The sequence below is a fragment of the Arachis ipaensis genome, chromosome B5 (genome assembly GCF_059453495.1).
Source record: "Arachis ipaensis isolate K30076 ecotype BB chromosome B5, ASM5945349v1, whole genome shotgun sequence".
NCBI lineage: Eukaryota > Viridiplantae > Streptophyta > Magnoliopsida > Fabales > Fabaceae > Arachis > Arachis ipaensis.
The window spans coordinates 8441817-8458331 of NC_142440.1; positions in this window are offsets into that span (position 1 = coordinate 8441817).

Sequence of the window (16515 nt, forward strand, 5' to 3'; positions counted from 1 at the left end):
CTACTTTCCTGCTGTCTTCATCCAACCATTCCTACTCTTTTCCATGGCAAGCTTTATGTAGGGCATCACCGTTGTCAATGGCTACATCCCATTCTCTCTCTGAAAATGGTCCAATGCGCTGTCACTGCATGGCTAATCATCTGTCGGTTCTCGATCATACTGGAATAGGATTTACTATCCTTTTGCGTCTGTCACTACGCCCAGCACTCGCGAGTTTGAAACTCGTCACAACCATCCCTTCCCAGATCCTACTCGGAATACCACAGACAAGGTTTAGACTTTCCGGATCTCAAGAATGGCCATCCATGGGTTCTAATTTATACCACGAAGATTCTAATATCTCGGACTCGGTCCTCTGTATTAGATATCTAAGAGATACTCATTCTAGCTTGTTTGCATGTAGAACGGAAGTGTTTGTCAAGCACGCATTCATAGGTGAGAATGATGATGAGCGTCACATAATCATCACATTCATCATGTTCTTGGGTGCGAATGGATATCTTAGAGAAGGAATAAGCTTGAATTGAATAGAAAAATAGTAGTACTTTGTATTAATTCATGAGGAACAGCAGAGCTCCATACCTTAGTCTATGGTGTGTAGAAACTCTACCGTTTGAAAATACATAAGTGATAATAGTCCATGCATGGCCGAATGGCCAGCCCCCATTAAATTCTAAGATAGCATAAAACTGATCAAAGATCCCTAATACAATAGTAAAAAGTTCTATTTATAGCTACTAGGGTTTACAGAAATGAGTAAATGATGCAGAAATCCACTTTCGGGGCCCACTTGGTGTGTACTTGGGCTGAGCATTGAGCTTTACACGTGTAGAGGTCTTTCTTGGAGTTGAACGTCAGTTTGTAGCCTGTTTCTGGCGTTTAACTCCACTTTGCAACCTGTTTCTGGCGTTTGACTCTAGAATGCAGCATGGAACTGGCGTTCAACGCCAGTTTACGTCGTTTATCCTTAATCAAAGTATGGACTATTATATATTTCTGGAAAGTCCTGGATGTCTACTTTCCAACGCAATTGAGAGCGTGCCATTTGAAGTTCTATAGCTCCAGAAAATCCACTTTGAGTGCAAGGAGGTCAGAATCCAACAGCATCTGCAGTCCTTCTTCAACCTCTGAATCTGATTTTTGCTCAAGTCCCTCAATTTCAGCCAGAAAATACTTGAAATCACAGAAAAACACATAAACTCATAGTAAAGTCCAGAAATGTGAATTTTAATTAAAAACTAATAAAAATATACTAAAAACTAATTAAATCATACTGAAAACTATGTAAAAACAATGCCAAAAAGCGTATAAATTATCCGCTCATCAGAGGTTCATCAGGTCAGCCAAGGTCTTCTTCCCACCAGCCATGGAAACTACAAGCAAAAAGACAAGGTGTAAGTAATAGAAGAGCAAAATGCTAAAGATACAAAAAGTAAAGAACTCGCCAACATACGACCGGCCGACCTCCCGGTCCCCCATAACCATACGAGGGTTAAGATTTTTCTCGCCGAAAAATGCCAACAAGATATCGGCAATATTACGATTTACCAGACTCAACCAATCATAGGATATTTTTATCAAATAATCGGATCCCGCCCCGAAGCTCCAGTAGGTCGGGATTTGCCTTTCCCCCTCGGCAGTAAGCCAGAAAGGTTGATGACCTTCAATTGGCCTAACCTTGAAAAAAGTATACTTGAAGTCGTGGAAGGAATCCTCAAAGAGGCCAAAAATCCTACGACCTTGTTGGGCCCTAAAGGACATATATCCCTTCTTTGCCTTCCCCTGGCGAGAAGGGTTCGTGAGAAGAAAGAGGTAGAGGAAAACATTTACAGAGATCGAAAGCTCCAGATATTCACAAACCATCTCGAAGCACCGAATGGCAGCCCAGCTATTCGGATGTAGTTGCGACGGAGAGACATCGCAACGATTCAGCAAGCCCATGACGAAGGGGGAAAAGGGTAGACGAACCCCCAAGGTCGTGAACATTGGTTCATAAACACACAACCAATCAACGACTCGTGGCGCCACCAGGTTCTTCTGGCAAACACGCTCCCGATTAGCAGGAACATAGACCTGATAAAATGCTTCCTCAGGACCACCTCCACATAAGAGCCCAGCCTGGCGCAAGTCCTGGAGGCCCTCCTTCGTGACCTTGGAAGGGGTGTCCTTCACGTCAGAAGAAACCCAAGCATAATGATCAACGAAGTCGGCTAGCGGTCGCTGAGCCTGATCCGGGAGAACGAGGTGCTCGGCCATACCTACAGCGGGGGCACCACTTAGTTAGAACGGGAGATCGAGAACCCCCAAAACAAGTAAAAGCAAAATTTCAACTCCCTAAGTCACCCTCTAGATACCCCTGCACTAACCCAGAATTCAAGCAAAACCCATGAAAAATCTAGTGGCGCCCCCTCTAAAAGAAGAAGCAAAAAAAGGAAGAAAGAAAAAACTCAGACATGCACAAAAAACGCACAAAGACACCAAGGAAAACCAGAAAAAAGAAGAAAGAAGGAAAGTATAACAACGTACCAGGGAAATGCAGAATCTGGGAAAGACGAAGGAGAAGTCCAAAAAGAGCAAAGCAGCAGCGAGAGAAGGAATGGAAGTAGAGGCGGCAGCAGTTCGAGAAAATAGAGGAAGAAGAAAAGGAAGGTGACGAAATGAGGAGTTTGTGAAAATAAAAAGGGACGAAGAATGTAACCGTTGGAGAAGCGCCAAAAGGCAGGGGCATACCTATCTTTTTACACAAATTTCAAATCATGAAATGATGGGGCATTTAATGCCCCGCGCAGAAGCCAAGGAGGCAGCATCAGAGACGAGACAACCATGCGTGTGAGACACGAAACGCCATCAACGGACTCCCGAGAAGAAGAACACATCCCCTCTCGGCGAGTAAGACAAACGCGCTTAGCCGCGAGCTCCATACCTCAAGGCTAGCGCGTTGGGGGCACTGTTACGGACCACTACAAGCCCAGTCCAACTAGTCGCCGGGTCGGGGCACCACCTCTGACCTCGGCCCAAACTATCCCTCACAAGGGAAATCCAATGGGTCGGACCACAACACCCGACCCGGCCGTCGTACGACCTCACCACCTCCGCGACCCAGCACCACGCTTAGCATGCCGGTCGGATCGGCTTCCTCGGGGCAACACCCGGAGCCCCGACCCGATGTCCGAGACAACCAGCTCCCCCCACGTGGATAGGGACAACTCACAAGTATCCTGATCAGTAGGCTAGGTCACCTTTAGACCCGCCCAGCACAGTATATAAGGGGAGAGGTCAGCTCTCCCCCCGAAGTACACATCACCTTACCTAATTTGGCTATCTTTTCGTACAGACACTGACTTGAGCGTCGAAGTGTCCTTGCAGGTGGCCATCCCCTCTCGTCCGTTCAACCGCCGGCTTCGCCAGTCTCCCACTTGAACCCGAAGACCCGTTTTAGGTCGCCCCAGGATCTCGCCCCCTTTATCCTTTCACCACCATCCGACAAGAACAGCTATAAAATTCATGAACCTTATATATAGTCTAACTTATGCCATGCAAACTAAAGGTATTAACTATGACGTATATATATTCTAATAAAAATTTTATAATTATTTTTATATAAAAATATTTTATTTTAATTATTAAATAATAAATTATAAAATTTAATTTTAATATATTAAATAAATAATTCACAATTTTAAATAAAAAATTTTATAAAAAAATTACTATTAGTATCTTTATTGAAGTAATTATCCAAATATTTATATATGGTTAACTTGGAGAAAAAATAAAGGACCTTTTCATTCGAGGAGAGAGAGTTAGTGAGCACATCTATTTCCATGCAGTTTTTTGCAGTCGTCAACTTTAATCAACATGCTTATTAATTAACTTTCATTAGGCTTAAATGAATAGAAAGAAATATATGAATTGTATAATTCAACTATTATATATAGCAAGGAGTTAATATTTAAAATTAAATAATTTTCGATTTAATTTGATTCTTTAATTTTTAATGATTCAATTTGTATCCTGAAATTTTGAGTCATAACTCAAGTTGATCCTTTTATTTATTTTTGTTATTGAAAAGATGACGTGATAATTTTAGTTGACACCTAACATCCCCTTCACCACTAGGATTCACCCGAACCACTATTCTCACGCCACCACCCTCCATCTTTTCTTCTGTACTTCCTCTTCATCATCTTTCAGTCCTTTTTTTCTTCATCGTGAACCCACCACCGAATCATTTTCCTCCACCGTCTCCCTCCCATTGTCGTGTCATCCAAGCACACTCTCTACACCCCAATCTCTCTCACGTTCAGTCTCTTACAAATTGCTGGGAGTTCACTACTCATCTCCAAATACCATCACACCATCAAAACTCACCTCAGCTACTCGACCCATCTCCATTTATCGCCAATGCATGCTTTCCATTGTCATCACGTCTCTCATAAGATTCTCCGCATTGTTATCCCTAGAACGAGAACATTAAACCAAATAAAACCCAAAAATTAAAAACTCTAAACAATTAAATTAAACCATCAATACTAGTCAACAAAAAATTAAAGTGCACAGAGAGCAAAGTACCACTGTATTGAATGGTGAGGGCGCAAAGAAGGAGGGTTGAGAGAGAGAGATGACGTCGCAATTACTGGTGGAAAAAGAGACAGCAACGTGACGAGTTCAGGGACGGACGTAGCGGCAGCGCAACGAGTTCAAAAATGCAGATGACGGTGTGAGAAACGAGCAACAATGAAGGAGGGTTGGACGGAGATGCTGCGACGGGTTAGAGGTGTTAGAATATAATTATGATCAATTAGGATCAATTAGCATTATTTAGCATATCTGAATATTATTTATAGGATATTACGTCTTTATTATTTCGATTCTCTTAGCACCTATAAATATCATTCTATATTGTATCATTCTAGACAACTTGAATACACTCAATAATATACGAATCCTTTCTCCAGTTTAGTCTCTTATTTCTAACATGGTATCAGAGCCATGGTATCCTCCTTGAAGATGATAGGTTATTTTCCTTGTGGTGAAATCACCATAGTTTTTGTATTTTTTTCTATGCCATTCTTCTTTCCCTTTTGTCACTCCTTTGATACTTTTTTACCTCACCGACTAGCCTATTTTCTCTGTCTTGTATTTTTTTTAGTCGAATGATCAAACACCATTGTCATCTACTGCTTACCTATTGTGATGAAGAAATCATATAGTTTTCGCTTTCTTTCAGCAGTTTCGTCTGCGTTCTCTTGTGGCAGTTCCGTCTGCGTTCTCTCATGGCAGTTCCATCTGCGCTCTCTTGTGACAGTTCTGTTTGTGTTCTCTCGTAGCAGTTCCGTCTGCGTTCTCTCGTGGCAGTTCCGTCTGCATTTTCTCGTGACAGTTCCGTCTGCATTTCGTCTGTGTTTTCTTGTGGCAGTTCTGTCTACGTTTCTTTCTGACAGTTCCATCTGCACTTTCTTCAGATAGCGGCAGTTTTGTCTGCGCTTCCTTCAGACAAACGGCAGTTCCGTCTGCACTTTCTTCAGATAGCGGCAGTTCCGTCTGCGCTTCCTTCAGACAAGCGGCAGTTCCATCTGCGCTTCATTCAGACTAGCGGCAGTTCCGTCTGCACCCGTTTTATCAGTTTATGCAGTTTTTTCTCTTTATTTCGTTGTTTAAAATAAGTTTCAAACTCAACTTGTCACTTGAGTTTGAGGGGGGATGTTAGAATTAGGATCAATTAGCATTATTTAGCATATCTGAATATTTATTATAGGATATTACGTCTTTATTATTTCGATTCTCTTAGCACCTATAAATATCTTTCTATATTGTATCATTCTAGACAACTTGTATAGACAACTTGAATACACTCAATAATATACAAATCCTTTCTCCAGTCTAGTCTCTTGTTTCTAACAGGAGGGAGGGGCTACGACATGTTGAGGAGGAAAACAACGGCATTGTTGGGAGAGAGAGAGTTATGGGTTGAGAGAGGGAGTTACAAGTTGAGAGAGAAAAAGATGAAGAGTTGAAAATAGAGGAGGTAGAATCGATATCTTAGAAAAGAAAGAAAAAGATGTATGTGATGAGATTTAAATGTCACGTCATTTTTTTTTTTTTTGTGACGGAATTGGACGGAAAAACCAACTTTAATTAATCTTAAAGTTTTAAGATACAAATTGAGTCAATTAAAAATTAAAAGAGTAAAGCATCATATCAACATATTGAATTGGTGAAGATTATATATATATGCCACGATATGGTGGCTATGGGTGGTTAAATGTTGACCTTCTAATAAAGGGTTCACATATGCTAAAATTGACTATCAAATTAATTTTCTGGTTATTATTACACACTAAACACTGCTTAATTAATTCCGTAGACGTAAATCAAATATTTTTATCGCAATATTTGTGGAAATTAAAGAATAATTGAACCTAAGTGTTAGAAACAAGAGACTGAGAGAATGATGTGAAAAGTGTATTATTAAGTTGTGCTCAAAAGTACAATATACAAGAGGTATTTATAGGTGCTAAATGAATCAGAGTAATAAAAGCATAGAATCCTATAATTAATATACAGATATACTACATAAATATAGACGATACTAATTGATCCTAATTAATGCTAATGATTCTCTAACATCCCCCCTCAAACTCAAGTGGGAGCTAAGGATACCAACTTGAGTTTGGATAACAAAGTCCGGAAACGAGTCGGGTGATGAGCTTTCGTGAAGATATCAGCAGTCTGATCTAGTGTTCCAACAGCAATGAGACGAATAGCATCAATAAGGATACGTTGCCGAACAAAGTGACAATCAAGCTCAATGTGTTTGGTGCGTTCATGAAAGACATCATTATAGGCGATCTGAATAGCACTGCGATTATCACAAAAAACATCAGTAGGGGACGATTGAGGAGCACCCAAATCTTCGAGAAGCCAACGAACCGAGACAACTTCAGCAGTGGTGTCAGCGAGGGCATGGTACTCAGCTTCTGTGCTTGAGCGAGCAGTGAACGTTTGCTTCTTAGCACGCCAAGAAATAAGAGCGTCGCCAAGAAATAAACAGTAACCAGTAGTAGAACGACGATCAGTGGGATCACCAGCCCAATCAGCATCAGAGTAAGCCTGAAGAGATAAAGAAGAATGGGCAGAAAAATAAAGACCATGAAAGAGAGTGCCTTTGATGTAGCGAAGAATGCGCAGAGCTGCCGCATAGTGAGTAGTACGAGGAGCTGACAAGAACTGGCTAAGTACATGAACCGGATAGGCGATGTCTGGACGGGTGACAGTCAAGTAGACCAGACCGCCAACTAACTGTCGATAGAGAGTCGGATTACCCAAAACAGTGCCATCCATAGGGGTAAAGCGAACATTAGGCTCAAGAGGAGTAGACTCAGTGCGACTATCTGTAATCCCAGCACGAGCAAGAAGATCTGAAGCATACTTAGCCTGAGAGAGATAGATGCCATCATCGGTGGAGATGACCTCGAGACCAAGAAAATAGCTGAGAGAACCAAGATCTTTCATCTCAAAGGTACGGTGAAGTGAGGCCTTGAGAGCAGAGATACCATCAACATCATCCCCAGTGATTATCATGTCATCAACATACAAAAGTAGAAGAACAACTCCACGTTCGCTTTTACGAATGAAGAGCGCATTCTCATGAGGGCTAGAAGTAAAACCAAGACTGCATATGGTAGTGCTGAACTTGTCAAACCATTCACGAGGAGCTTGCTTAAGTCCATAAAGTGCCTTGCGAAGGAGACAAACCTTATCAGAAGGACAAGGATATCCCAGAGGTGGTTTCATATAGACTGTCTTTTTCAAATCCCCATTAAGAAATGCATTCTTCACATCCATCTGACTGAGAGACCATTTTTTAACCGCGGCAATGGCAAGAAGAGCTCGAACAGACGTAAGGCGAGCGACAGGGGCAAAAGTCTCTTCATAATCAATACCATACTCTTGCGTACAACCTTGAGCAACCAAGCGGGCCTTATAACGGTCAATAGAGCCATCAGAGCGAGTCTTGATCTTGTATACCCATCTACTGCCCACAACTTCCTGATCAGAAGGAGGATCAACCAGATCCCAAGTGTGTGCTTTTTCAAGTGCCTGTAATTCTTCTTGCATTGCTTGTTGCCAATTTGGGTTGGAGGAGGCTTCTCTGAATGTCTTAGGTTCATGTTGATGAAGAATAGTAGAAAAGCAATGATAATCAAGAAGATGAGGAGGTGGATTCCTTACCCTAGAAGAACGAGCGGGAGGAGGAGGCATGACGGTAGGGGCAGGATCATCGTCCGGTCTGGAATCATCGGGAGATGGAGAAGGCGGAGGAACAGGAAGTTGTGGAGGGTCACTCGAGATAGAACCTGTAGAATCATCACTAGGAAAAAGATCAACATTGGGGTTAGTAAACAAAGGTGACTGAGTAGTAGGAATCGACTCAAAGGATGAGAACCGAGAAAACATGTGGTGCTCCCAAAAGACAACATGACGAGATATACGAATACGTTTAGAAAGAGGATCCCAACAACGATAACCCTTATGTTCAGTGCCATAACCAAGAAAACAACACATACGAGCCCGAGGTTCAAGTTTACTATGTTCATGAGGCTGAAGAAGAACAAAACATACACAACCAAAAACTCGAAGAGAACTGTAATCTGGGGGGGGTATGATAAAGACGCTCAAAGGGAGTAACATTACCAAGAACAGAAGAAGGGAGTCTATTGATAACATGAACAGCAGTAAGAACAGCTTCACCCCAAGTACGCTCAGGACACGAAGAGGAAAGGAGCATTGCACGGACGGAGTCAAGAATGTGACGGTGTTTGCGTTCAGCTCTACCATTTTGTTGAGACGTACCAGGACAAGAAAACTCAGACAGAGTACCCTGTTCTGCAAGAAAGGCTAAGAGTTTGGAATCACGGTATTCCATAGCATTATCACGTCGGAAAACCTTAATGGCTTTGGAAAACTGAGTTTTAATCATAGTAGCAAAGTTGATATAGATCTGAGGTAACTCATGGCGATTAGTCATCAAATAAACCCAAGTAAAACGGGAATAATCATCAATGAAAACAACAAAGTATCGAGCTCCGCCCATAGAGGCAGTGGGAGCGGGGCCCCAAACATCAGAGTGAATGAGATCAAAAGGAGAGCAAGCAAGGGATGAATTATTGTGAAAAGATAAAGCAGGTTGTTTGGCAGTTTGGCAAGAAATGCAGTCAAAAGATTCATTCGGAACCTGACCTAAAACACCCTGAGATACAAGAGGACGCAGTTTTCCTAAGGAGGTGTGGGCAAGACGTTGATGCCATAAGTGAAGGGTAGAGGGAGAAGAAGCAGCACAGAGATTTGGTATAGGAGGAATATGAAGACTTTCGAGTTCAAACAACCTTCCGACCTTACGTCCAGTCCCGATGATCTGTCCCGTCCGAGGATCCTGTACACGACAACCAGAAACAGAGAAGGTGTCGTCAAAACCCAGATCAACAAGTTGACCAACAGAAATAAGATTGAAGTTTAATTTGGGAATGTAGTAAGTATCAGGAAGATTAAGAGATGACTGAGATATAGAACCCTTGTGTGTTGCATGCAAGAGGGAGCCATTTGCAGTATTGACAGAAGGTCCATTTGTAGTTGCAGACATAGACGAGAAAATATTACGCAACGGAGACATGTGATTAAAGCAACCCGAGTCAAAGTACCATTTAGAAGTACCTGGAGGGCTCGATAAAGCAGCAGGGGTATTACCAGAAACAGAGAGAAGACGCTGTAGAAGAGATGCAATATCAGATAGAGAGACAGTGGTAGGTTCAGTAGTAGCGGCAACAGCAGAAGCAGGCGCAGGACGTGGTGGACGAGTAGGACAGGTAGTAAGCAAATGTCCCGAGAGCTTGCAATAACGGCAGAACAACTGTGAACAATGGTAGCTAATATGCCCTTTCTGGTGGCATGTGCGACATTCAACAGAGGGACAGCTGGAGAACGGGTGCCCAAAATGGTTACAGTTGCGACAGAAGACCCCCTTTCTGTCTGTGGCAGCAAAAACATCTGACTTTTCCATAAAAGTAGTCATAGAGAACAAGGAGAGGAGAGAAAAACTGCAATTTCGGAGCAGAAAATGAGGAAACGGATGGCAAAATCGGAAAGAGCTCACCAAAAAACCTTAGGGAGGGTCCCACTTGTCTGCCACGTCAGCGCCACGTCAGCAGCCACGCCAGCAGCCACGTCAGCAAGTAATGACACGTGGCACGGGGTGATTGGAGAGGCAAGACACGTCAGTGGCTTACTGGGCGCGAGGTGGCGCGCGGGTCAGAGAACCGGGTCGGGTCGGGCGCGTGGATCGGATGCGGTCCGTCTCTCGTCTAGCTGACACGTGGGCGTTGCTGAGCCGTTGATCTGGAGCGCTGATCCAACGGCGACGAATGCTTCTGGAAGAAGAACACCTGCAACCGGACAGCCTACTTCAAGTGGCGCGTGGCGGCGCGTCCGGCCGAGTCTGGCGATGATTCCGGTGGCGCTGAAAATGTTGCAACGAGTTGAAGGCGACGGTGGCGGCGGTGAGGAACCTAAACATCAGGAAAGGGTTGAAAACGGAGCACAAAGTACTGCCCGGAGACAGACGAACGGCGAACTTCAGACGGAGGGTGGCGGCGCGTGCGGTGGTTTCCGGTGACGAGGCTGGACTCGTTGAACTCGCAAAGACGAGACAAAGGCGGTGGTAAGGGCGGTGACGAACCAAAGCGTCTGAAAAGGGAGCAAAAGAGAGACCAAAGAACACTGCCGGAAGAGGAAAAAAAAAAGGACTATGAACTAATTTTCATGGGAAAAACCTAAGTTCTTGATACCATGTTAGAAACAAGAGACTGAGAGAATGATGTGAAAAGTGTATTATTAAGTTGTGCTCAAAAGTACAATATACAAGAGGTATTTATAGGTGCTAAATGAATCAGAGTAATAAAAGCATAGAATCCTATAATTAATATACAGATATACTACATAAATATAGACGATACTAATTGATCCTAATTAATGCTAATGATTCTCTAACACTAAGTATATAAATGTAGTTTTCTTTTGTTTTTCAATGAAATCCAGATCCTTCTTCCCACAGGAGTTGAATGTCTTCTTCAACCACAGAATAAGGGTTTTTTATTGGCGAACAAAGGTGAATGAAATGCTAGATGCATTCCAGTAAAGAAATGGTAAGATATGATATTGTTGATGAAGTTAGGAAACAGTCGTTTTTCTTGTGTAACATAAATATATAATTGAACAAATATGTAATTGAATGATAATATATATTTTTTTATGACTGATACTATGTATCAAAATTAATCTCTTGCCACTGGATTATTAATGTGAAACAATTTTATGAAAATATTTAGATATTATTTAAAAACAAAAATAATTTTAGTCAAATGAAAATACATCATAATTTTAGTTAAATAATTATAAAAATAAAAGTGTTCGCAAAATTTTAAATTTGAATACAATAGGATGTCAAATAACTAAATGTAAATATAATAATGAATATTTTAACAAAATATTATGTTCACATTATCAATTAATATATATATATTTGTGTATAGGGACGGATTCAGAAGATCAGAAATATTATTATGGGGGCCAATAACACATATAATATTAAAAATTATGTAAAAAATTATATAATATAAGATGTATTATAAAAATATACCAATAGAAAATATATTTTCAAGTACAAAAAATATGTGTGTACCTTTTACTAACGAAGTGGTCGATTCTTCGTATCATAAAATTCATCGATAATAGAATTTGTATCAAATTTTTCAGTAATTTTTTTAATATAATTAAAAAATAATTAGCAAAAAATTTATCTTTCATTTTATTTCTGAGTTATTTTTTACAATATTCATAGTTGGAAAAGATCTCTTAGTTGTAGCAGTTAAAACAGAGAGAATTAATACCAAATGAATAAAAAAAGACGATCACAAAAAGAAAAAGAATTCACTTTATGAAATTTGAAAATTTTTATTTAATTAAAAATATTAGTAATAATATATTTTTTAGATTTTTTTTAATATTGTTACTTACTTTTTAGATATTAGAAATCATTAATATTTAAATTAGACTGGACTTTCTTTTATACTAGACTAAATACTAAATATTTTTTTAAATTAAATTATACGTAATAACTTATTACTATTAATTTTTTTAAAAAATTTGGGGCCGAGGCCTCCACTCGCCCCCTATGTCCGTCCCTGTTTGTGTATAATAAATATGTATATTTTATTTAGTAAACTAATTTGGGTTGATCTAGTGAGTAGTTTACTAGTTTATTTAAGTAAGTATTGAGAGTTTGAATCTCGTCTTATGTATACAATAATTCCTTGGTCAACAAAAAATTTTTAAATAAAATTTTGAATTTCGATCCGCAATAAATTAGTTATTGGTATGTCAAGTTGGAGGATATCATAAAAAATAAAAAATGTATTATTTATTTAATTTATTTTTAATATATTTTTATATTAATGAATAATTTAATAACTTATTTTTATATACATATAACATAATTATTGATCTTTTACAAGTATTGAAAAAAACTAATTAAAGAAATTGTTTTACTTAATTTGTAAATTTTTTTATTCACTCATTTGTTATCATTTGAAATGATTTATATGTTCTATTTATATTAGATAGATTCTCTTTCTTCATTAAATATTAAATACTCATGATATTTACATAAAATGTATTGTTGAACGTTAATATTCAGTTTAATTATTTTATTGATCTTTATAGATTCATTAAATTTTTAATTAGGTTTTTATATTTTTTCTTTTTTAATTAGATTTTTATATTATTTTTAATTTTGTAATTAGATCATTTTTATGTAAAAAATATTAAAATTAACATAAAATTTTTTCTAAAATACATACGATCAAAGATCTAATTATATTTTTAATAATAAATACTTTTAATTTGTAAATAAATATTCAGTTAATTCTAATATTTTTTATACTATAAAAATCTAATTATAAAACTAAAAGCAACATAGGACCGAACTAAAAAAATATATATAAAAATTTAATTATAAATTTAATAAAATTATAAAGACCAACAAAATAATTAAACCTTAATATTCTTAGGTATGTTTAAGGTTACTAATAGTAATTAATATTATTACTTATTGAAACACAAATACTTTTCTATCTATATAAAAATATTGAAAATCATTTCTGTTATATATCCTCTCTCTTCAATAATTATGGGCTGTTTGGTATTATTATTTTTAGCTTACTTTTGAGTAACTAATATAATTTAGTTAATATGTGTTTTGAAAATATATATTAAAATTATTAATTAAAAAATTATAAAAAAGATAAAAAAATTAATTTTATATATGTATTTATTGTATATTTATTAAAATAAAAATTAACTAATTTTTAAAATAACTACTTAAAAATTATTTAAATATATAAATTTAATTGAATTATTCTATAAAATTCTTTAATTTGTCAATCAAAATTAAAATTATTTTTTATTAAAAAAGTTCATCAATTAATGAATTATATCTGAGCTTTTAGTCGTCACATTGACTTTATTTTTGTTTCATAATATCTATTAAACTGTCACGTTTATTTTTTAATGTAATATTTTTAATTGAATTATTAATTATACTATAATAAATAAAAATATTAAAAATTATTTTACTATTTTATTTTTTCATTAAGAGTTATTTAGTAAAACTAAATTATTTTTAGATTACTCTTGATTTATTTTAACTCTCTTAGTAATTGTATATTATTCAAACAAAATGATAGATAAAAGAAACAACCTAAATAAATTAACAATAAAACGAATGATTTTTATTATAAAATTTTCATAGAAAAATTATATTTGGCAAATATTATAATGGAATAAACAATAGAGTGACAAATAAAAAATGAAGATAATATATTATATATTAAATAAAGTTTATATTAAGATATTGGATACGAATTATTGTATTATGTAAATGGATTTTATTTTAAACCTTTTGACATTATATATATTTTTCTTATGAAAAATGTTAGGATTAACAGATTTTGTGATTTATAGTTATTAATTTATTAGTTATTATTAGGGATAAGTACAATTTTGGTCCCTAACGTTAAGGGTCAGAATCGAAATCGTCCCTCTTCTAGTTTTCGATTTAAAATCGTCCTTAATGTTGCATTTCATTTTAAAATTTCATTCACCGTGAAGAGCTCTACAAAACCCACTACTTTATTCTTGAGGTAAGCTATGATTTGATTTCATTTCTTCATCCCTTAATTTCAAATTTTATGGAGAAAAGTGTTGATATTTTGGGCTCTTTTATGTTATAGGACCCAACTCTTTTGAAGGAGAAGATTAATCTTGTCTCCTTGAACCTTGGGTGTGGTAAGACTCTCAACCTTAGTGTAATTTTTTGTTCCATGATGTTTGGGTATTGAGTTGTTGTATTGGATGTGATAATTATGGCTTAGGTAGTGTGTATGTGAATATTGGAGCTTGATTGAGATTTTGAAAAGCTTGGAAAAGGACTTTGGTGTGTCAAAAATCTGTTCTTGGAGGTGTTGAGACCTTGAGAGCTTATGGAAAAGTAATTTGGAAGTGCTCCAATTGAGCGGAAAAAATCGGCTAAGGTATGATCTCGGTTTTCTGTATCTAAAATGTAATATGGTGTGAAAACTTAGGCTAGAGGCCCTAAGATAGGACTGAATGGTTGATATTGTTGAATGGTTGAAATTAATTGTGTGGTCATATATGTGATTATGAATATTGATGATTGATGATGTGATGCATGAGAGATATGCATGTTTGATATATGATCAATGAATATTTGAGGTTGGATTATGGGTGGAACCACGTTGAGAGTAAGCATGGTAGTAATTATATGTAATGTTGGCTGATTGGTAATGGTGTTATTGGAAAGTTTGATGAGGAAGGATTTATGACATGTTAATGTATTTGATATTGGGCTATTTAATTGAGATGGGATAAAATGGTGGGATGTTAGCTTGTAATGTGATAAATATGCTAATGTATGAGTTGAAGAGGCTTGAGTTGATTTTTGGTATACTTTCCTTGATTTTGAAAAGGGTTGGAATTGGGATGTTTTGAAAATGGCACTTTGTGGTTTTGTATGAAAATGTGGTTTTTGGGCATACTTTGATGGAGCGTAACTTGCACTCTGGATCCCTGTTTTGTGCCAAATTTATTTAGAAATAAATTGGATCCGGAGTAGTTATGCCATTCGAAGAACGGGCAAAAAATGTTTTAAAACGATGAAGTTATGTCCGTCGGAAGAGTGGGATGTGAAACTGTAAATTCTACGGCTTTTTAACTTAGTAAAATTTTTAGCAGAACGCACATCCACGCGTATGCGTGGCCGACGCGCACGCGTCGATGTGCTAAAATGGTTGCCCAGCCAAAATTCCCGAGAGTTGTGCCTGTTTTGTGCCAGTTTTGTGCCTGGGACACAAAACGCAACCATGCGTATGCGTGGCTGACGCGTAGGCGTCTGACGTGGCGAAAATTGGCGAGTCAAGAAATTGTTATAAGAGATACGTTGCAATTACAGTTTTTAACCAACCGAAAATCTGTTTATCAATTTAAAAAGGGTTGTCACAAATTAAAATTAAAATACTGGGAGTATGAATCCCAGGTCGTCTCCCAACGAGTTACAGAAAGGTGTGCTATTTTATTAATCAGATGTTTTCTAAAAATAGTTTGAGTTGATAAACAGGAAATTAAATCAGAGAAATTATGTAATTTTAATAAAAACCTTGACTGGGAGTAGATTAGTTGGAAGCCCTATTCTTGTTGGAGTACTCTCAAGATTAATTGATAATTGAAGGTTGTTCTGCTTAGTTATCCCTTACTAGGTAGAGGAAAGTCAAGCAAGTTGGAAAGCTATTTCTATTCACAAGTTCCAATCCTTTCCAAGGGAAAGGATTAGTGTCAGTGGCTAGAGGGCAATCCAACGATGAACCCAATTACAATTTTTCTCTTGAGCATTCCAACTCAAGGTCATCCTTTCAATCAACTCCCCATCAAGTTATGGAACTACTCGCTCATTATGAATGTAAACTTCACAACATAAGAAAGGGAAATAAAGAAAGACATGATAAATAGTAATTAAAATGATCAATTAAAAATAAAAGTAATTCTTATATTAATAAATTCTAAAATAATCCAATAGTAATTCTGAATAAATAAAGGACATGGAAAAGTAAGTGACAGATAATGAAACAAACTAGAATGACGAAGTCTTGACGGAGGTAATAACTCTTCTCAATATCCCAATCCAAAAGCAATAAAATCAAAATCCTAAAAACTATCAATGTGTAGAGAGAAAACATAGAGGAGGAGTAAAATCAGATCTAAGAACTAAAACTAGATGGAATGAATGTTCTCCTTGGTCTTTGTATGTTCCCTGGCTCTAATTTACTTTTCTGGGCCAAAAACTGGGTCAAAACAGGGCCCAAAATCACCCCCAGCAAATTTTGCAGATTC